At 48.2% G+C, this 22,596-nt stretch overlaps 1 long non-coding RNA gene across 2 annotated transcripts in view; it reads right to left on the bottom strand.

Moving 5' to 3' along the window:
• Positions 1–5,124: 5,124 nt before the first annotated feature.
• The window catches only part of LOC144315933 (uncharacterized), a 45,408-nt gene continuing 27,936 nt past the window's right edge, over positions 5,125–22,596 (bottom strand). For both annotated transcript variants that reach the window (XR_013381665.1, XR_013381664.1), the window contains exons 4-5: positions 16,690–16,746; positions 5,125–8,135 (exon numbers count right to left, since the gene is read on the bottom strand). This is a non-coding gene — a long non-coding RNA (uncharacterized LOC144315933). The remainder of the gene's footprint in view (positions 8,136–16,689; positions 16,747–22,596) is intronic.

Genomic DNA, 22,596 nt, shown 5'->3' with positions numbered 1-22,596 from the left:
CAGTGCGGCCACACTGGCAAGCCCCGACCCGGGAGCTGCTGGGGGCCCCCACCCTGGCTCCACTTCCACCCTCAGAGCCCCACACATGAGGTGCAGGTGCCAGAGACTCCTCAAGCGCTGGCTCCCTCCTGGGAGCTCCTCCCTGGGGCGTGCAGGTGTGTGTGTGTGTGTGTGTGTGTTCTGGGTTAACAATTCTCCCAAAACTCAAGTTTGGAGCAAAAGCTCATTTTAAGCTACAGAGCAGTCAGCAGAGAGAAAAGAGTAAAAAAACATCAGAGGCCCCTGGGTGGCACAGTCCGTGAAGCCAGTGACTCTTGGTTTCAGCTCAGGTCATGCTCTCGGGGCTGTGAGGTGGAGCCCCGAGTCAGGCTCTGTGCAGAATCTGCTTGAGATTCTCTCTCCCTCCCCTTCCACCTCTCCCCAAGCTTGCTCTCCTTCTCGAAAATAAATAAATAAATCTTTTTTTAAAAAGTGTCCAAATGTCGAGGAACAATTCTTGCAAAAAGCAGACCCGCCCACACCCTCCAAGAGTCAGCTTTGAGCGGAGGCTGCAGCCTGCAGCTCACCCAGGCAGAATTAGTTTCGCCCGCACATCGGAAGTCATGGGACTTCTCTTTCATGTAACCTGGATACTCATTCTCACTTGAGAAGACTACACAGTTATTCTGATTTGACTAGACTTACAATAACGATGGTGTGTCATCCCTTCAAAGTGCCTCCAGCAGGAAGCGAGTTCAGAGCTGCTGGGAACTCCAGTGCACAGCGGTGCGCAGAACTCGAGCCCCGGGAATATTCAACTCCTCACTTGCCCTGACATCCAGCAGAGGTGGGGCGACAGCAGACCCAAATGGCTTTCCTGAGCAGCGAGCATTGCATTCCAGCCTTTCATCTCAAGGCTCAGGCCCTTGAACGGATCCCAAGGGGGATCTGGGATGTGCATGGACATCATGTAGCCCTTGTGACGGCTCCAAGCAAATGCGGGCTATGGAGAAGCAGGTGGCGTGGCCCAAGGCTTGATGCTAAATGAGCTTCAGAACTGACAACAGAAGCCTCTCAGGCCATCAGGTTCCATAGTTTGAGAAGCCAGTCACCAAATCCCTAAATCTTTTTTCTAACTGCTAGAATCAGCACCATCAAATCGGAGCTAAGAAATAAGTAAGTCTTTCCTGGTGCTGCCAGCAAAATGGGAAAAAAATGTGCAAAAATCTAGTTAATTACTTAGGACATGTTGGCAGACACCTCTGCTCGTCAAAGTCCTGGTTTTCTGAATGATTATTTATATCTGAATTAATTTACACTATGGGAGTTTTAAATACTTTTTTTTTGCTAAAGTAGCAGCAAAGATGCTAGTAGAAACTATGCTGTTTCTGAAAAATCCCTTCAGCTCCGATTTATTCACAGGCGTGGGAGACCCTGTGCCAGCAGAGGTCCCAAATAGGAACTCCCACAGATATTTTTTCTGGAGCCACTGCCCCTCTCCTGGCTCTTGCTGGCCCCTGAGCCTGAGCCCTGGTCCTCACCATCTTGCCAAGTGTGAGTCCAAGGCAAAGGCCCTGAGAAAGTCTGGACACTGCTTAAAAGTTGAAAAAAATGAATGGCAGGGGTCAAACCTCCAGTTTGAAGATGAGTATGTCTCAGGATGCAGCATACAGCATAGTGACTACAGTCCACAGCACTGGGTTATATATTTGGAAGTTGCTAAGGGAATAGATCTTAAAAGTTCTCATCATAAGAAGAAAAACTGTAACTCTGTGGCTAATTGTAACTATGGCTGGTGTTGACCCAACTCCTTATAAAGATCATTTCACAGTATGTACCTATGTCTTATCTTAGGTTGTATCATTGGACTAGTCGAGTGCAATATATCAGTTATATCTCAATAAAACTGGAAAAAATAAAACTTGAAAGAAAGATATTGAGAGAAAATGAAAGGAAATGCTATTTATACATTTTTTAAAGATTTTATTTTTAAGTAATCTCCACACTCGATGTGGGGCTCAAACTCACAACCCCAAGGTCAAGTCACATGCTCCACCTACTGAGCCAACGGGGTGCCCTGCTACTTACACATTCTGAATATTGTCATTCATTCAACAGATACTTGATGAAACCACAATATGTGTCAGGACTGTCCCAGTAGGTCTTGGGGACACAGATATCACAAGAGGCATAACATCATCTCTACCCACAGAGAGTTCACAGTTTAGTGGAGGAAGCCAACATGGGAGGGAAGAAACACAGAATAGGGTAAATAGGGATCCCTGGGTGGCACAGCAGCTTGGCGCCTGCCTTTGGCCCAGGGCACAATCCTGGAGACCCAGGATCGAATCCCACGTCGGGCTCCCAGTGCATGGAGCCTGCTTCTCCCTCTGCCTATGTCTCTGCCCCTCTCTCTCTCTCTCTGTGTGACTATCATAAATAAATTAAAAAAAAAAAAGAATAGGGTAAATATTTAGGGGTGGAGTGGAATTTATATACCAAAACTCAAATATGCAAAAACTATAAATACATTTTCTACAACTAGTCTGTTCTTGTGCTCAATCCCCAATGTCAACACACTCAGAGTTTTCCAGGAGCCAAGCCTCAGGCTCTTGCAGACTGGAAACATTTCTTTCACGAAAGCATTCATTCACTTTCCAAGTTTAAAATCTCTATCAGGTCTGCTTCCTATTTCCAGAGGAGCTCTGACCACACACCTGCCTCATTCTCGAATGGCACCAGGTTCAGGGGGACACTTGCTGTCCTGACAGTACCCCACATGGGCCTGTGGTCCACACGCTGTCCCCTGACCTCTTCTGGGCAGCACAGGTATCCTACCCTGTGTCCATGGCTGTGGCTAATCCCTCCCAGTGTCCTGGTCCACAGTACCCCTAGGGTAGAGGTCCCAGGTGCCTGGCTTTCCTCCATGGCCTTGTCTCAACCCCTGGCTCTTCTCCCTCTGTGGAAACTTTTGCACACCTGCACCCCCACCTGGTCTGTGTAGATCCTAGGGCCTGTGGTAGCACGCCAGGCACAGGCAACCAGAAACGTGACCCAAAGTGCCAGCACTGCCTGCTGCTCCATATGGTGTTCATCTCCTGGGGCTGCCCTCATGAGATTCCACAAGGTGGAGGCCTTAAAACTACAGAAATGAATTTTCTCATGGTTCTGGAGGCTGGAGGTCAAGCCCAGGCATCAGGAGGGCCTCACCCCACCTCTGCGTCCCTTCCCCTGTATCTCCTGCATCCTCCCCATCTTCCCCTTATCTTAGAAGGGCACCATGCACTGGATGTAGGCCTTGCCCTAAATCAAGGATGATCTCTTCTAAAGATCCTTAACTCATTACATCTGCAAGCTGTTCCCAAATACGGTTGCATTCCGAGGTTCCAGGCAAACACAAATGGGGAGGGGACCTAGTCAAACCAGCATACACACAAGGCCATCACGACAGTCATGACAAAGCCAGAGTTTCTCTAAGAGGCCAGCAGCGTCCCAGGGATGCACAGAACTTGCCCTAAGGTCCCAAGGTGCTGATCCCACGGGGAGAAGCAAGTGGCTCACAAGTCAACTTCCCTCCCTGGATGGGAGGATTTCCCCACATCAGGCAGCTCTGCGACACCAGCTACAGGTCCTACAATTTAACTCAACTCTGACGTTGTCTACCAAGGCGGCTTCAGGCCCCGCAGGTTAGGGGCTCAGCCCCATGAGACTGCCCCCCACTTGGGACACAAACACATGTGCAGGTTGTTACCAGGCTTCTGACCCACTGCCTGTTGTTAAAAATCAAAATCCAACTGAGTAAATTTGCAGATTCACTTGGCTTTATTAATGGACTCCCGAAGCAGGCAGCAACCCATCCAGGGAGTAGAGGGGAGCCCTGAGGAGTTCATAAAATGCAAGATATTTATAAGCAGGGGGGTGAGGCAGAAGTCATCACCAACAGAAAAGATTGTCACCTTGCCATGTGGATGACACCATCTTCCTTTGGGGGATGGCGAGGGCCCTCAGGACAGACTGATCTGTTAAGACTGCATTCCTGGGGTAGGCAATCAGGCTAGGGACTAAGCTCCAGTGTGGTGAATTGGCCTGGCATCAATGACTCAATTTGGGGCCTCTGGTTTTCTTTTCATGCTATAAATTGGCAGTGCTCATGACCCCTTTGGGTTTGATTAATTTGCTAAATTAGCAGCTCACAGAACTCAGGAAGCCAGCTCACTTACCAGATTACCAGTGTATGACAAGGGTACAAATGAGCAACCAGAGGAAGAAACACATAGGCTGAGTCTAGAAAGATCCAGAGCACAGGAGCTTCTGTCCCCAGGGAGTTTGAGGGGGGCACGGATGTGTTCTGTTGTGTGAACCTGGAAGCCCCTTGAACCTCATCCTTCTGGATTTTTGTGGAGGCTTCATTACATAACCACAGTGAATACAGCATTGGCCATTGGTGATTGGAACTCAGTCTCCAGCCAGACCTCTCTCCCAGGATGTCAGGAGCAGGGCAGAAAGTTCCACCTGTCCGATCACACGGTACCCACCGCCCCCCCAGCCTAAGGTTGTTTAGGGGCTTCCAAAAAGTCACCTCATTAGCATAAATTCAGGGGTAGTTGAAACGGGCTTGTTACTAATAAGAAGGCACCCACTTAACCGTTCTCTCTCTCAAGCCACTTCTGGGACTGAGGATAAAAACCAGATATTACAACAAAAGATGCTCCCATTCCTCTTATCCCTTAGAAAATCCCTTAGAAAATGGACGCAGACCAAATCTACTTTTTCATTTGGTCACAACATCGCACTGCCCCATTTCTCCCCCAGCACTGGGGAGGGGGAAGGACTCTCCCTATTCACGTGAGGTCAGAACTTCCCTCCAGCTTAAGTGGAGTTTTCTCTATGCTCAGTAAGTAGCCCATGACTTGGGTAGACCCAGTTGACTCTTGCTATGAAAGGGGAAGATTTGGTGTCTCTAGAAAGCCCTTTTCTCTTTCCACAAAGTCTGGCTTTCAAGACTATTGCCTGATTATAGATTCAAAAACACTGACTATGAAGTTTAGAGCTGAACCCTTTGGTCCTACACTATGACCACCTCCACTGAGAGGCTGATCGATCACACGTGCAGCTACAGGACAACCAGGAATGGGGACTTTCAGCAAATGGAACAAGTGTACTTTAATTTCATACCACCAACATTGGCTCACCTGCTCACCAGCTAAGGAAGCACACACAGGACCCCTGAAGGGACCGGGTCTTGCCCATGTTTATTCTCATCAGCACCGTGCCTGGCATATGGAGGATGCTCGTTATGTTGAATGTTGAATGCTGTGGGGTTCTGGAAGGTTTCATGACAGAGGTGACATTGAGTCAGGCCTTAGAAAATAAATGAGTAGGATTTTGACAGAGGGGCATGTGCAGGAAAGGCATTATAAGCAAAAGACAAAAGCCTGAAGTCATGGAGGCATGAATGAGAGGACATCTCCTGGCTTGGGGTTCAGAGCAAGTCTCCCCAAAATGTGCCACTTTGGCATGTGGACTACTTGGGGTGAAGGCAATCAGGACCCAGCAGACTCAGGAGAAAGTTCTGCTTCTCCCTTAACTACCTAGAAGGATGTAAATTGTGGGTTCTTCCCAGAATCAGAATTATTACCAGAGATAAATTTTATCTGTGTGACCCATGTGTATGGCAGGGCAGACATCTCATTACCAAACATTGCCCCATGAATGGTGGTCCTCCACGTGGAGGCCCCGGGCCCCTCTCCATCCCTCAGCTCTAGATGGCACATGAGCCTGATTTTACCTTTTCTTTGAACCTCTCTGTATGTGAGGTTCCAGCAGGCACGGAATTAGATGGGATTGGTTTCTGTTCATCTGTCTCATGTCAGTGTGATTCTTAGACCTGCAGAAGAAACTCGGCAAGGTGGAATAAATTGTTCCTCCTCAGCAGCAGTGTATCTGGGGGTTCTTCCCTGACCTTTGAGATTGAAGCCAGCAGTAGCCATGTCCTTCCCATTCCTTTCTACCCAGGCCCCACGCTCGGTCCAAACCTCATAGACTTCATGCTGGCCAACCCACATTGATGTTTCTGAGACTCCCATGTTCTTACCTTACACGAAGGCTGAAAGCTCCACAGTCAACCAGCCCACAAAGTAGGAATATTCCCAAGAAACAAACTTTATGACCAAGAAATGCCTCATTTTTTTCAAAATGGTCAATGCAAATCAGAATGCTGAATCATGCAGCCAAAATATCATGACAAATGATAAATACGCTTGTTCATCAAATTCAAGTTCTGCCATCCTGATGACTGCAAAGTGAATATTTTTACCAGTCTTTGTTCCATAACAAAAGGATCAGCTTCCCAAAAAGGAAGGATGTACATCAGCACTTTTCCTCTGCCTTTTAATGAAACATTGTCTGCTCTGGCATTAAGGGTTTATGATGGAACCAGTTAATTTTCTTCTAGTGCCCAAACAAGACTTAAATCCAGTTTGTTCAAGATCAAGCAGTACCTTGCTGTCTTAGATAATACCAGGTTTCACTTTGTCTGTGAGTCTCCCATTACTCTGAGGATATTCAAGGACAAATTAGATATCCAGATTTTATGGGGATTATGTGCCTCTCTGCAACAGAAACTTGAGTTTTTTCCTAATGCCTTTTTTAAAAGAGATAATTAGACAAAACTGAGGTTAGAAATTGTCATAAAATAGCTTTTAAAAACATAATGAGGATAATGTCAGCAATAACAGTGTGCAAAAATATCCTTTTGAAAAACTGTCCACAAAGAGCCCAAATAACTATGTATCGTGTGGAATCATTGCCCCAGAAATGGTTATTAGTGAGGTTGATGCAGTCACAAGTGAGCAGGGGAGCCCAGCAGTCCCTGATATGGGAGGGACACAGAATAGGGAAGGGCTCAGCACAACCCCCAGAGTGGGGCAGGGAGTGGTCTGTTACAATGGAGGCAGCAGGCCCCAGATGGAGCTACAAATCCTAACACCGTCCAGCCCCAGGAAGATTGAGCCAGTCATGGTGGAGTGGCCGAGTGGGACAGTCCACCCAGGAGATCTCTCCCATTCCCCTGGGAAGCTGTCCTCACCTGAAACAATGTGTTCTCTGCTCAGTCTCCATCTGTGAAAATTCTTCCTTTGATGAAGCCCAGGGGAGCTCCCTTCTACCTGCTGGATGGGATGGACCCCAGTCATGAACCACTGAATAAGGCCAGTGTGATTGCAGTCTGGGTTTCCAACAGGTCTGGCATCATCTCATGCCCTCCTTGCCCTTTTACAGAGCCTTTCAAATGGACTTCCTCTTCCATCCCATTGCCACCACCCCGAATCCATGTTCTGCCACATTACAAGTGGGCTATTGCCATCGCCTCCCATTCCGGCATGTTAAAACCAGAGAGTAAAAAAATAAAAAACAAAAAACCAGAGAGTGAACAAAAATCCTTGAAGAACATTCTCCAAATACAGATTTCTTGGGCTCCACACCAGATCTCCTGAATCAGAAATTACAGGGGTGGAGTCCCAAGTGATTCTGAAGCATTGGAGATTAGGCATCGCTGACCAAACAAACTGGCCTCTCATCAGGGATTCCCAACAACAACAAATGGCAGTTGACAATGGCTCCCACCCACTGATCCCCACAAGCAATTCAGATCTCCTCCTCCTTCACTGTCCCACAGCTCGGCCACTGGCCCCCTCTCTGGTTTGGCATTTCCACCCTTGAGCTGAGACTCATACCACCCCCTCACCTAGCATGTCCCCACCCCCCAACACAAATCCACCAATCTCTTCTAACAAAAACTCCCGGTCCTTGGAGACTCAACTCTAGTGCTGCCTCCCTAATGCCCTCCAAGGTCACTCAAGGACAATTCCCTGTCAGAAATGCTCCCTGTCCTCTGAATTCTTGCAGCACTTTGTGTGTGCATAGGGAAGGTAAGTACATAGCAGATGGAGCTGGGGTGACCAGGATCACAGACTCGTGTGACCCAGAGCAATGTCTTCTTTAAAGATGGATGTTTTTGGGATTCCTGGTGGCTCAGTGGTTTAGCGCCTGCCTTTGGCCCGGGGCGTGATCCTGAAGTCCCGGGATCGAATCCCACGTCGGGCTCCCTGCATGGAGCCTGCTTCTCCTTCTGCCTGTGTCTCTGCCTCTCTATTTCTCTATGAATAAATAAATAAAATATTTTTTTAAAATGTTAAAAAAAAGATGAATGTTTTTAAAAGTGCATGTGAGTTTTGAATTCTCCACAATCTATTTATGGAGATGGAGACCACCAGTGCCCCAGGAAATGTGCCATGTTTACCCCGGGCACATTCTGTGGGTCTCAGCAACAGAGGAGTTAAAGTCACATGACTGAGAAGTAAATCAAAGTCAGATTCTCCTCCCCTCCACAGTTAAGAGCAACATGGGCACACAACAGCTCCCAACCTGCAAGCTTGCACACCTGATGATCTCAGTTTTCAGAAAAGCAAAGTCTGCTGGGTGGCAGGACTCACCCTTCTTAGAAGGTATTTGGAACACCTTCTGATTCCAAACATGTCACTTGGGGTCCCCCACTCTGACCTCAACAGGCTTATAAAACATTTCTCCCAAACACATACTCCTCTCCTGGAGGAATTCAGGCAAATAAAATTCCTTCTATTTCATTACCAATATATGTAAGGAGGAAATTCTGTGGAATCAGGCTGCATTGTACATAGGACAGCACCCCAGATATTTCAATATCCATCACTATCTTAGATGAAAACTAGTCAGTAGCTAATTCAGAGAGGAAAATGACATGTTTTGTTCTTCTCTGTCTTTGTGGAACATGCTGGTCACACCAAACCATGCTAAAGAAAAGGCCTGCCACATCCGCCTCTGCCAGAATAAGAAAATATCTGCCTCTAGAACTTTATGCTAATACGCTCACACACTCTGAGGCCTGGCATCTATGCTGTGTGTCAACTAAAAATAGCAGTTAAAATAGATCAATCAATCCAGGAATAGCTGGAGCCCAAAGAGAAGGTAAAGGAAACCCCAGCCCCCAGCTTATCAAAGTCAAAAAAGCGAAACAGTATGTTAATTTTATGAATGAAACTGCAAACGTCATCCAGAGAAGAATTGGCTTCCCTGATCCCCCGCACCGCCCCCTTCATCCCCTCAGCCCGATTTTTGTCACCAATCCTCATTCCTACTGTATGCACACCGGTCCCATTATCTGTACAAATGTTTGATGTTTCAACCTGGCACGTCCAGCCTGACTCCAGGGGTGTGAAAAGACACCAAGACATGCAGCTCTAGCTGCATCCCCTCCAGCTTCTGAGAGTCCTTATCCCATAGTAATGTGGATAACAATGTATATCTGTCTCCCAGACTTACAAGTGACTCAAATGTTATCCCTAAAGACCCTTAGCAAAGCAGATGAGCTAAATATGACCTTAACAAGTCATCTTCCCAAAAAAAAAAAAAAAAAAAAAAGTCATCTTCCAAGGAAAGAAAAAGAAGCCTGTCACCTTTAAAAAGCCAACCAGTCAATAATGAAAGAACAGGGTTGGGAGAATGACAATTATTTTTCTCCCACAATGCATATCACACAGCACTGCTTTTAAGAGTAGTACAATTTACTTCTCTTACATCCTCAGGAGAACCAACATGCTCTGGGCTCTTCACATGACCATCTCAAGAGCAATGAGTAACATTTTGCAAGTCTGATTATTTTTTGCACCAGTTAGTCAAAATATGTGGTCAGATTCACCAGCAGATCAGAGTGTGGAAGTGGGCCCAAGAGCAAAGGCTTCTCATCAAGGGACAGAAGGAGCAGAAGAGCCAGACCAGTGACTTCCAGTGCTTTCCCCATGATGATGACTTTTTTATTTCCAGAAATCCTAGGGCTGTGGTTCAGATGCCCGGCTAACCACACTCACTAGCTGCTGTTCCCTCAAAACCCACAAAAACGAGGAGGAGACATGCGGTGAGGCTAAGCCCTAGTACAACAGACAACTGATTCTCAGCAAGGGTGCCAAGACATGACATGGAGAAAGGACAGTCTTTCCAACAGACAGTTCTGGAACAACTGGTTATCCACATGCAAAACAGTGAACTTGGACCCTTACCTTACAACATATACAAAAATTAACCCAAAAAGGCTGGGGTGCCTGGGTGGAGCAATTAGTGAAGTGTCCAACTTTTGGTTTCAGCTCAGGTTGTGAGATTGAGCCCCAAATCCGGCTCTGCATTCAGCTCAGAGATTTTCACTCCCTTCCCTCCCCATCTCCCTGCCACTGCACCCACATGTGCCCTCTCTTTCTCTCAGATAAATAAAAAAATCTTTTTAAAAAATTAAACCAAAAAGGATCAAAGAGCTAAACTTATGTGCTAAAACTATAGAACTCTGAAGAAAACGTAAAGTCTCCAGGACTTTGGACTTGGCAGTGGTTTCTTGGATATCACAGCAAAGGCACAGGCAACAAAAGAAAAAAAACAGATTGGGGATCTCTGGGTGGCGCAGCGGTTTGGCGCCTGCCTTTGGCCCAGGGTGCGATCCTGGAGACCCGGGATCGAATCCCATGTCGGGCTCCTGGTGCATGGAGCCTGCTTCTCCCTCTGCCTGTGTCTCTGCCTCTATCTCTCTCTCTCTGTGACTATCATGAATAAATAAATAAAATATTTAAAAAAAAAAAAAAAAAAAAAAAAAAAGAAAAAAACAGATTAATGGACTTCATCAAAATCAAAGACTATTACACATCAGTGGACACTACAGGAAAGTGAATCAAAACCCACAGAATGGGAGTGTTTGCAAATCCTATGTCTGATCAGGGATTAATATCCAGAATATATAAATAATTCATACAACTCAACAAAAAAAAAAAATCACCGGCCTAATTAAAAAATGGGCAAAGAGGGATCCCTGGGTGGCGCAGCAGTTTAGCGCCTGCCTTTGGCCCAGGGCGCGATCCTGGAGACCCGGGATCAAATCCCACGTCCGGCTCCCGGTGCATGGAGCCTGCTTCTCCCTCTGCCTATGTCTCTGCCTCTCTCTCTCTCTCTGTGACTATCATAAATAAATAAATAAATAAATAAATAAATAAATAAATAAATAAATAAATAAATAAATAACAAAAATGGGCAAAGGACATGAGGCTCAGGGGCCAGGGTGAGTGAAATCCATAAGAAAAAAACATGTATCCTAATAGAAAACGGCCAGCAAAGGACTTGAACCAGCTCTCTGCATAAGAAGAAACATGAATAGGTACATTCATGTGAAATATGCTCAACCCCATGCATAAGTGGTGAAAGCAAAAATAAGCCACAGCAAGATACCAGTTCCCACCAGCAGGCTGGCAAGAGTGAATGGATCTGACAAAACCAACTGTTGGCGATGGTGCAGAAAACCCATGTAAATGGGGACGAGCCCTTGGAGAACCTGGAATTTCCGACAGGCATGGAGATATTTGTGGCTGTGGCCCAGTGTCCCAGGTAATGCCCTGGCCCTCCTGTCTGTGTGCACAGGCGACCAGCACAGGACGGCCAAGGCGGCGGAAGCAGTCCCAATGTCCATCCACATTACAACAAAGAAACGCATTCTTGTGCGATCGATGCAATCCAACAGAGAAAAGGAACTGATCACAGCGACGCCGACAACCTAGATAAACCTCATAATCGGACATTTTAGTGATAAAGGGAAAGTTGCTAAAAATACATATCGTATGATTCCATTTCCACAAAGTCCAAAAACTTATAAAATGACATAATACGTTGTTTTGCGATGGAAGGAAAAGTAAAAAGGTATTTTAAGAAGAAAGTGAATAATAAACAGCATCTAGGAGAACGGCCGTATCTGGAGGAGGAGAAGCGCACCGAGATTTCAGCAGGAAGCTGCACACAGACAGGCACTCCGCGGTAATCCTTTCTACACCACATGTATGTCGTGACTGTCCTTTGGAAGCCACTCAGCATTTCATCAAAACAGCTAAATGAGATGATGAGTAAGTCGCACAGAGCCCAGGGGCTGGCATGTGCTGGGCACCTGTTCCACAGGCCCCTTTTCCACTGTAGATATCTTGACACCAAACTGTGGCCTCCTTGCACCCCCAGTACTGGATGGGAGAACGAAGGATGAGGGTCCGCTCAAAGTCAAGGACTCATGAGGCTTCCCCGCCCCCGGCCCCCTGTTCTTGCAACACCCTGCCCTGGTCATTTATGCTAATTTTACTAAAAACAAACATCTAAGGCTGTTTCATCCTTCCTCCCCCCACCTGGACCTCTACCTCCATGGTTGTCTTTCTGGCTAGAAAATACCCCATTCTTGAGGCTGCGATGAGAGAGGCCGCAGCCGTCGTTGGGGCAGAGGGGACGCCACACTCTGCAGGCAGGACAGGAGGGAGCAGAGATACCTGCTCAATGCCTCTCTTCGACCATCTCCTGGTCCAAAGGTTAGAAATCCCTAAGGCAACCTGAAAACATCTGTCGCACAAAAGGGCCCGAACCAGGGAGGCTTGCAGGTGATGCTGACGTTTTGGCTGCAAAGGCTCTGACCTCGGTCACCCCTACAGCTGTGATCTTCTCCCTTCACGACCATGACACAGCTTGAAAAACATCCGAGCAAATAACACACACACACAGTTTTTTTATTTTACCCAAAAAGACTTCAGGGAAGAGGCATCTGGGTACGAAACAGAAACAAACAATAGGATTTCTGAGTTCATTAAGATGAAGAGGAAAAACAAGCCAGTCAAGGACTGTCTGGAAGGCAGTGAGGGAGTGAGGGAGATGAGCAAAGGAAGCCGAGCAGGCCAGGCCTCCAGTGACAACACGGCACACCTCCTCACTGCATCAGCGAGGGCTGACTGTATGCCAGGCTCTGTGTGGGCAGAGTCAACAATCCTGCCCATTGAGGAAACGGCTTAGAAAACAAGGGGTATAAACAGTGTCCCGTGTTCCGAGAGGAGCCACTGCTGCTGCAGGAGCTCAGAGAAGCTTCCCCAGGGAAGCAACACCCAACCTCAGTCTCCAGAGAGGAGCTGCCGTGGGCATGGCACGGGGAAGGGAGGTGGGGGGGAGCAGGAGGCAAGGAGAGGAAGCCCCAGCTTGCCGGGAGCAAGTGCAGGGCACAGAAGGATAAGGATGCAGACCAGGGGCCTAGAGCAAACAGGGGTGCCAGGTCCAGGCTCTACAGGGTCGGAGGCCCCACAGACAAACCTAGGAAATATACGGCCTTATCCCGTAAGAGCAGAGCTTCATGACTCATCCACCTGCCTAGATTTCCCACTGCACCTTGCACTTCTGCAACAGAACATGTGACTGCTGTGCGGCGGGGGATGGGAGGTGTGGCTGAGCCATGCCACGGACTGCTGGTACGCCAACCACCACAAAATCTCAAACCACCACTCGAGCCTTATTCATTTTTTTTTAAGATTTTATTTATTCATGAGAGACACAGAGAGAGAGGCAGAGACATAGGCAGAGGGAGAAGCAGGCTCCCTGCGGGGAGCCGGACATGAGACTTGATCCCAGGACCCTGGGATCACGACCTGAGCTGAAGGCAGATGCCTAACCACTGAGCCACCCAGGCACCCATGAGCCTTGTATAAAATGTTTGCAAGAAAAAAACATTTGCAGGGAGCACCACCTCCCCGCAACACACACTTTGAGGTCCACCACTTGTAGAAACATCCCCTCTACACACCCGGTATGTATGGAGAGCAGACTCTAAGCATGACAAAATTTGGGGAAATGTCACCAGTTTCATAGCCTGCTTATTGTTATCGATTCTGATGAATCGAATCAACTGGACTTGTCACATCCAAATCGATTCACACATAGCCCTGGGGTCATTTGTGATGTGAGATAGAAGAGGGTAGGTATGCGTGGTGGGCCAGGTCTGCCCACCACCAGTATTTTTAGAAATTGATTTATTTACAGAGAGAGCTGGGGAGAAGAAGAAAGAAAGAGAATTCCAAGCAGATTCTGCACTCAGCTCAGAGCCCAACGCAGGGCTGGATCTAAGGACCCTGAGATTGTGACCTGAGCCAAAACCAAGAGTCGGATGCTCAAATGACCAAGCCACCTTGGCGCCCTGTGCCCCCCACCAGGGTCTTAAACTACCCCATCTCCCCGTGCAAAGTCACAGCTGCCACAGCTCCCTTACCAGACACGCTTCATGGCCACCTGAGCTGCATCCGCACAGGTATCACCACACATTTGTATAACTGTGATTGCGCCTCTTGGTCGACAGAGGCCTTCTGGTACAAGGTAGAATGTGGGTGAGGATGCTGGCAGAGGGCAAAGGGCGGCTCTGCCATCTGGTGCTGAGGAGGGGAGCTGGAGGCACCAGACTTCCCAGAGCTGGCCAAAGGGTATCATTCGCCTCCAACTCTGTTCTGCACCACCGGTCACGTGGGCCCAGTTTGTGAACGACCCTCTTCTAATTAGCCCTTGACATTCCTTTTGACCTGATCCACCAGGATAAAAATGTGGGGTTGTCAGGGACAGGGCTGAGGGTGGAAGGAGAGGAAGTTCAGAGTCTGGTCAGTCTGAGCATCTTCACAAGCCTTGGTCTCAGTGCAGAGACAGTCCTGGGAGACATTATAATGGGTTATTCTCTCACAAATGATGAATGTCGTGGTTAAAGCTAGCTTGTTCTATTTTTTTATTTTATTTTATTTTATTTATTCATGAGAGACACAGAGAGAGGCAGAGACACAGGCAGAGGGAGAAGCAGGCTCCCTGCAGGGAATCCAATGCAGAACTCAATCCCAGGACCCTGGGATCATGCCCTGACGAAGGCAGACTCTCAACTGCTGAGCCACCCAGGCTCCCTAACTCGTTCTACTTTTGTCATCTTAGAAAACCAGTGTTCCAAAAAAAAAAAAAAAAAAAGAAAACCAGTGTTCCAAACCAGCAATGACTGTTGCTTCTACCGCTTTGGGCCACCAGCGCCCTGGCATAGCAGGTGTTGACACACATCCATTAATGATGGATGATGGAGAAGTGGCACCAGAGCCTGCTTGCTCAGAAAACAAAGTTTCAAGAAACCAAGGTCTAGACACACAGGCAGGGAATACCCCATCCAGGGCATACCTCAACGTGCAGCTGCCCAAGGAGGCCCATTCCATCACATCAAACATTAATATGGCCACTTCCAATGGGGGGACCTATTCCTCTCCAGAATCCCACCTGGGGGTCCTCTATTGGAAACACATATATTCACCTAATAGATTTTGTTTGAGATCCTGTCCTCTCCCCATGGGAAGATATATGGAGACTCCGCTCCGCAGGGGAGACCAGGAGGGACCAGATGGCTGGGAGATGAGAGGCTATTCTCAATCCAGGGCCAACGGGAAAGCTGGAAGCCAGAGCCCAAATTTAGTGTGAAACCTGGTACCCAACAATATAAAGTTAGAAATTCCCTTGAACCATCTGTCCATCCTTAGCACAGAAAGGAGCCTCGGAGCCTAGCTCCCCTCCCAGACATGCGTCCACACTGTCACCATCCAAGGAGCCTCGCGGGCATGGGACCAGCCAAGCAAGCTAGTGGTGGCTAATCAGAAAGATCTTAAAGTTCTTTGGAGGCTTTGTGATTCCAACACTTCTTGTACTGTCTTCCCTCCACCAAATTCTCTTCTTACTACCCTGCCTGAGGCTACGACACTTGCACACATGTCCCCCCGTGTAAAATATCCCAGTGCATTCTTGTCCTTCTGCTAACCCAGCCAAGATGGTTTTTCCTTTTCACAGACGTGCACCTCCCACCCCATGTCATGCCTGTTTCCCCTTCTGCGACACTGATACAATTTATCAGTGAGGAGAGGCTGCGACGGAGGAGAGAGGCAGCTGCTCCACACAGGTGGGCATCAGATGCAATAAGCAAGGGAACTTATGTACAAGGTGGTGCAGCAAGTCGCGTGGCTCCCCACACAGCTGCCCTCCACTTCTTAGAAGTCTCTATAGAGGCCTTAACTGGGTTCAGCCTCCATGTGGTCCCAGAGCCACCTTCCTCCACCGAGGCTCCGTCCTTGAAAGCAGCCTCCACTGTGGGAGTGGGGAGCGCATCTGAGGACTGGAGAGGGGGTGGGGGCCTGCCATCACCTGGGGCCAACTCAGGACTCTCCTGCAGTGGAGTCCTCTCTGTGACCTGCCCCAACAAGTCTCCCTCCCCAGTCGTGAGAGATCCATGCACATCCCAGCTCCCAGCCTCCCCTCAACTCTGCCCCCATCTCCATCTCAGCTGCCAGAACCCGGGCTTGCCCACACTGACACCACCTTGACCTGCCACCTCCACTGGATGCAGCTACCTGCTTGGTCCCCCAGCGGACTCAGCAGCTCCCGGACGGGTAGGCCAGAGTGGGGCCTGGCACAAAGACCATGGGAGAAGGAATACATCGCATCCTCTCAACTGCTTCCCGTCCTCCCTACCAAAGGCCCTCCTGCTGGAGAGGAAACAGATCCTGCGCAAATGCCCAGCAAACAGCAGATGCCCAGGTCAAATGTAACCTATCACATTCCTTTCTCCACAAAAACTCCTTAATTAGTATTGAAGTGAGGCCGTGGCTGGTACCCCATCCAAGCCCCCGGTCCACTGCCCAGGGACGGAGTCTAGCCCCAGAGCGGCCCTCACTCTGCTGCCCCCCTGCTCTGCACATGCTCCCCCCTTCCTTTAGAAAGTCTGGTCCACCCCCCAGTCCGTCCCCTCCACCCAGACTTGGCCAGCCTTTGTCACCTTGGCTCTCTTACCAGATTCCTCTGCCCCAGGTCAGCCTCCAGGAAGCAGACGCCAGGACGGACAGATATCTGCAGAGGACAGACAGAGGGACAGGTGGAGGCAGGGAGAGCCCTCAGACCACAGTGCAGGCCTGACAAGGCCTCAGTTGACCCATGGCTCTAGGAGAGGTCCCACTAGTCCTCCTCTAGCTAGGGGGGCACGGTCTGGCTCCAGGACCTTGCCCTGCTCAGTCACTAATTTAGGACAGCCTGGGGGAGATGTGGTCTCATGATAAATATCAGAGTAATGGGGGAAAGAGTTTTTCAACAAAGGCAGGGGGCCAGTGGGACATATATAATGATAAAAATGGAAACTTAGCCCCCTCTCACACCATCCACAAAGATCAGGTCCACCTGGGGGCGCCTGGGGTATCAATCGGTTAAGCTTCCAACTCTAGATTTCAGCTCAGGCCATGATCTGGGTCATGGGATACAGCCCAGGGTCAGGCTTCCCACTGAGGCAGTGTCTGCTTCTCTCCCTCTTCCTCTGCCCCTCCCCCACTCATTCTCTCTCTCTCTCTCTCTCTCTCTCTCAAATAAATAAGTCTTAAAAAAAATCTGATCCATGCTTATTATAATCCTAACTATGAAAAGAAAAAGAAGACTAAATAGGTGTGTATATATATATATATATATATATATATATATATATATATAACATTTTTAAAAGGTTTAGGCTTTTAGGAAAGAATACAAGAGAATATATACATGACCAAGAAAGGAAACCTACAAATTATAAAGGAAAAGAAAAATTCATTGGAATACATTCAAATTAAGAAATTTGGTTTATCAAAGCAAAAGGAAGTGAAAAGCCAAGCCCGAATGGGAGGAGGTGGTTTTAACACACATAACCGGGGAGAGGCTCACAACCAGACCACATATAAAACCATAAAAGTCAATGAAAAAAAAACGTAAACTAGAGAACCCAGTAGAGAAAAGGAGAGGAGACTGGAATAGGTGTCGCACAAGAGGACATCGGAACTTACTAAAAGTACTGAGTATCATTCATCAGGAGGGAAATGCATGTGGAAACCACAGTGTGATGTCACTATACACCTAGCTGGATGGTTGGTGTTGGGCAGACGGATGACCCCATGTGCTGGGAGGAATGTGGCATGACAAAACTCCCAGTGTCCCTGGCATGCAAAATGGTGCAATCACATTGGGAGCTGTTTGCCGTATTGACTGCTAAACTCACCCTGTAACCCCAAAATTCCATTCCTGAGTAGGGAAGTACCTAGGAGTGGCTTCACATAATATATGGTACATACACCAGAAGGCACATACAAGGACATTCACAGCAGCATGACCAGCATGAGGCGGATGTCCACCAGGAGTAGGTGGGTAAATAAGGTGTGATATGTTCACTCCACAGCACACCATGGTGGAAATTAACCAGAGCTACACCTGATCACAGATGCATTTCACAAGTACGGTGCTGGGTGAAATGTGCTCGTGATTATATAAAGTTCATAATCAGGTAACAAATGCAGTGTTTAGGGATTTATCGAGCGGTAAAAACACTGAAAAAAAAAAAGAGAGAAGGCATGATAACCATGAAAGTCAGGATAGTGGCTACTTTTAGGGAGAGGCGAGGCAAAGGGTATAATCACGAGGGGGCCCACAGGTGGTTCTATTTGACCTAAGGATTTGCTGCACAATAATTTGAAAAACTTACCATTATCTTTTGTGTATTTTTCTTTTTTTCAAGATTTATTTATTTTATAGAGACGAGAGAGTGAGAGAGAGCAAGTGAGGCGAGAGGCAGAGAGAGAGAATCTCCAAGCAGACTCCTAGCTGAGCACAGATCCTGACTTGGGGCTCGATCCCAGGACCCTGAGACCTTGACCTGAGCTGAAACCAGAAACCAGGAGTCAGATGCTCAACCAACTGAGCCACCCAGGTGCTCCTTATGTATTTTTCTTAATCATGTTATATTTCACAACTTTAAATACATGTATATTTATTTTTTTTATTTCTTTTATATAAATATATTTTGTGTATATATAATATGTGTAAATATATTTTTTTTCTTTAAAATAAAGGGAAAGAGGAGCCATATAGACACACCTAGCTTGTGCCTCTGAGAGCTTATACCCATTGTCTGACAGGTAAGAGGTGAAGATCCTGCCAAGATGTGGGACATAAGGACCAGTCATGAGCTAATTTCATGATATGATACAGCATTTTCATCTCTCTCTTTCTTAAACAAAAGAAGTATTATCATAGACACATCCTCTGAAGCAGAACTGGCTGCCCAGCGCCCCAGCTGGACAGAGTCAGGAGGGCTGTTCCTCTGGTCTTCGCCACTCGAACCATCTCTTCTCCTAGCAGCAGACGACTGGCAGCTGACTGCCCCCAGGTCCCCCCTCCATGCCACTGCACACGGGGCGCTTTCAGGACTCTGATAACTACTGGGTGCGTTGGGAGGCCCCTTTTCATCCAAAGACATTTATTTCTTAATGAAAACGACATGCAAATATTAACATTTATGATGATTTTACTAGCTCACGGCAGTATAATTAAGTGCCTTTTACAAGCTGAAAATGCTGCACCATCATGCAGAAGTGGCTCAGGGTGTAAATGAGACCATGAAAAAGGATAAGCAATTCTCAGCAGGGGCCCAGCCTGGTCTCACGGGCTCTCTCCACCCTCGCCCTGTAGCCACAGGAATCCCTCCCAGGCCTGGGCTTGGATGGTGGACGGTGACTTTGCGATGCAGCCCCTTTCCCCACTGGGGCTGCCGGTGGAGAGTGCAGCGGCAGTGACTCGTTCTGGCGGGAGCAGCCCTGGCTCACGGTGTTCAGGCTGCCAGCGCACTGTCCTAGTAAAGGGCAGGCCAACTGTTCATTGCTTGGGCCTGGTCATGCACTTTGACCAATAAACATGGCAGAAATGATATTGGGCTTTCCGAGCCAGGACCTCAAGGGGCTTTGCAGATCTTGCTCCGGCTGTGGTCGAGGCCTTCGCGTGGGGAAGCTCTGCCCAGCCTCCTGTCCTCATGAGCAGAGATAGGCAGAGCCAGCACTCATCATGCCAGCTGCGGCCGGGCCATCCGACAGCTGCAGGAGGGCCCAGCCCTGATGGTGGACCTCAGTGCTGGGAGCTGTCCACGCAGCCATCTGGGCCTGGCTACGCCCGTGCGACTGTGACCATAAATTTCTCTGCAGAATGAAGATAATGACAGCACCTGGCACAGGTGGTACAGCAAGGACCAAGCAGAGTCGCTGGAGGACTAAGAGGTCAGGGGCGCCCCCCACCAAAGTGAGCATGAACACACCCTGCAGGCGCGCCCCCAAAGTGGAAGGTCCAGAACTAATCCAGGGTCCCTGGAGCCCTTAGCTGCACCTCAGGGGAGTGCAGGCTATTCTGTGAGGGGGCTTTCTTTGGGGAAAGCTGTACTGAGTTCCTGCAAAGCCGAGGGGCTGGCACTGTGCCCTCTCTCTTCAAGCCTGTTTGGGGTGCAGCCTGAGATGTGCTCGCTGTGGTCAAGGATGCTCCCAACTCAGGCCAATGCAGCAGACTGGACCCCGGTGCCTGGAGAGAAGGCCTGTCCTCTCTGAAAGCAGCGGGAAGGATGGGGACCCATGAGGGCAAGAAGGTTCACCGCCTGGAGCCACTGTAAGCCCCGCCCAGGAAGGTCACCCTGGAGAGTGGCTGTCTGCACAGACACCAGGAAGCAGGACCCAAGAGGCAGCGAGCAGCAAATCCACGTGGAGTTACTGCTGTCTGGGGCCCTGCAGAGGCATTTGGGAGAACTCATGAGAAAATGGCAGGGTTGACCAGCTGCTGGGTCCAGGGCAAAGCCAGCCAGTGTGGAGCTGTGCCAATGAGGCATGCAACGGTCACTTACATGCTACAGATGGATGCCTGCGGAGGGAGAGTGCTGGCCCGGGTCACACGGGATGTGTCAGCCTGGCACGAGACCTCTGTGTGTCCGATTCCCAAAGCCAGGTCTGATCAGACCACCCGGGCAGGGACGTGGTGCAGCATGCAGACACATCCCCAAGCTGAGAGCAAGTGATACAGGAAGACACACCCATAGTGGGCAGGCAACCCTTCCTCACCAGCCCTGGTAGGGTCCCCAACGCACTCCACAGCCATCCCGCAGTGGGGTCAGCTCCTCCACCTTCTGGCTGTCAGTCAGCTTTAAGGGAGAAGCAGGTGGAGCAGGGCCAGGAACACACATGTTCACCAAGCCCTGAGCCACAGCACCAGCCTGCAAATCCATTTGAGGGCAGAGAAAGTTTAAGATTGAATAAAGGAAAAGAAAATATTGGTTCAAAATTATGAAAAGAACATTGCAAAACCACAATCAATAAATGATTCATGGGGCGCCTGGGTGGCTCAATGGGTTATGTGTCTGCCTTGGGCTCAAGTCATGATCTCAGGGTCCTAGGATTGAGTCCTGTGTGGGACTCCCTGCTCAGTAGGGAGTCTTGCTTCTTCCTCTCCTTCTGCCCACCCCCATTCCTGCTCATACTCTCTCAAATGAATTGATAAAATCTTTTTTAAAAAATGTGTCATTAGGGGGATCCCTGGGTGGCTCAGCGGTTTGGCGCCTGCCTTTGGCCCAGGGAGTGATCCTGGAGTCCTGGGATCGAGTCCCATGTCAGGCTCCCTGCCTGGAGCCTGCTTCTCTCTCTGCCTGTGTCTCTGCCACTCTCTCTCTCTCTTTGTCTCTCATAATAAATAAATAAAATCTTTAATAAAAAAATATGTCATTATATGTCTACGAAATGTAATAATATTACATCAACTTCACAGGCTAAATTAATATTCATAATAATGTTATTACATTTAGAAACAATAACAAGAATTCCAAATGTGAATGAGAAATCACAATCAATCGTGAAATACGCAATTGTTCATAGCCAGATTACTTCAAAGGCAAATTATTTTTAAAACCTCTGCCAAGTATTTATAGCAAAAATTTACATTTAATGTAGTATTTTTTTTTTTTATGTTGTAGGATAGGGCCTCAGAAAGAGTTCCTCAGGTCTTTGAACAGATCTGGCCTGTGTCGTCCTGAATCCAAAGAAGAACCACTGAAGCCATCAGTAAACCCAGCTCTTTGCACAATGACTGAAATGTTGCTGGTCTTCATTAAATAATAATCACATTTGGGGGAAAAACTTCTGCAATTAGGAGTGTAGGATCCAGAGTCAAACTGCCCTGGTTCAGACCTTCACTCCATACTTCACTGTGTGTCTCGAGGCAAGTACGTCATCCTTTCTGAGCTTCATTTTCTCATTTGTAAAACAAGGAGTCTAATAGAACTTTCAAAAGGTTGGAAGAATAGAGGCGCCTGGTTTGGTTGTTAGTTAAGTGTCTGACTCTTCGCTTTGGCTCAGGTCATCATCTCAGGGTCATGGGCTTGAGCCCTGAGTCAGGCTCCATGTTCAGCAGGGAGTCGTCTTGAGATTCTCTCCCTCAGCCCCTCCCCCTACTTACTGTCCTAAAAATAAATAAGTAAATCTTAAAAAAAAAAAAAAAAAAGATTGGGAAAATAACTGAGTTAATACATGAACAGCACTGGTAAACTGTGCCCAGCACACAGTGAGTGTTGAATAAATGTGTTATTCACAGAAATCTGGATCTGTGGTGAGATCCTCACCCTACAGCCTTACTGTTTAAGCATTTTTACATCTTTCTAAAGTGAGTGTGTGCAGGGTGGACACCCCACCCCACCCACCCCACCCCCACTAGCCCTACTGCTCTTCCTACAGACGTGCCTGGAACATTCCATCACCACTTCTGTGTATACTTAGCACTGCATTCAATGGTGAACAAGACACAAAGGACTGAACAGGTGGCCACAGTTCCATGGGTTTCAGGCTATAACAGCTGGAAGAGCAGGGGGTGTGGGCCTGTACGGCA

Source organism: Canis aureus, chromosome 6, assembly GCF_053574225.1.
Source record: "Canis aureus isolate CA01 chromosome 6, VMU_Caureus_v.1.0, whole genome shotgun sequence".
Lineage (NCBI taxonomy): Eukaryota > Metazoa > Chordata > Mammalia > Carnivora > Canidae > Canis > Canis aureus.
Note: the sequence above shows the minus strand (reverse complement) of the source record. Positions and strands in the feature narration are given on the sequence as shown.